This window comes from Gavialis gangeticus, unplaced genomic scaffold (assembly GCF_001723915.1).
Source record: "Gavialis gangeticus isolate Ggan-Ray unplaced genomic scaffold, GavGan_comp1, whole genome shotgun sequence".
NCBI classification, from domain to species: domain Eukaryota; kingdom Metazoa; phylum Chordata; order Crocodylia; family Gavialidae; genus Gavialis; species Gavialis gangeticus.
The window spans coordinates 11,330,964-11,331,716 of record NW_017728991.1 but is presented as its reverse complement, the minus strand read 5'-3'; positions in this window follow the sequence as shown (position 1 = coordinate 11,331,716).

Below are 753 nucleotides of genomic sequence, written 5' to 3'. Positions count from 1 at the left end.
AAAAAAAAAAAAAAAAAAGCGAAAAAGCCTTGCACTCACCGGATTTTTCAGGGGTGACTGGGGCCTCTAAGGGCTTGTGGCAGAGTCCCCCCATGCAGTGCAGGGCAATGGGGATCGACCCTCCACCTAGCATCCACATGACAGCTGCACCATGTGGGTGCAGCATGGCTCAGCAGTGCTCCGCATGCTGTCCTGGAGCTGGGGCAGTTTCACATGTCAGCCAGAGCACCCAGTTCAATTCCCCAGCTCTCTGATCATTCTTCCCACTCTTCCCAGGGGACGCAGCCCCTGGATCTGTGTGTGGGGTTTCAGCTGGCTGCTGCTGCCAGCTGGGGAAGTAGACCAGAGCCACCGCCATCCCCAGCTGGCAGTGGCAGCCTGCTGTCATCCCACATCATCCTGGGGCCAGTGTCCCCTGGGAAGAGTGGGGGAAAGATCAGGGAGCTGGGGAATTGAACAAGCAACTGGAGGAATGTTCAGGGACCTGAACATTTCCTCAGCCCCCAGGTCGATTCCATCCCCCCTCTCCCTAGATTCTGTTTAGCTGGCTTCAAAACCCAAAATGTTTTGAAAGTTTCAAAACATTTTGAGTGCCCTCGTTTCATTTTGAAGCTATTTTTGAAGTTTTTCATTTCATGTCGGTTTTGCTGTTTTGAGCTCAATACAAGTCGAAACAGCTTCAAAAGGAAACACCCATCGAAATTTCACACAGCCCTACTTGCCACCACTGATTTTTTTTTTTTTTTTTTTTTT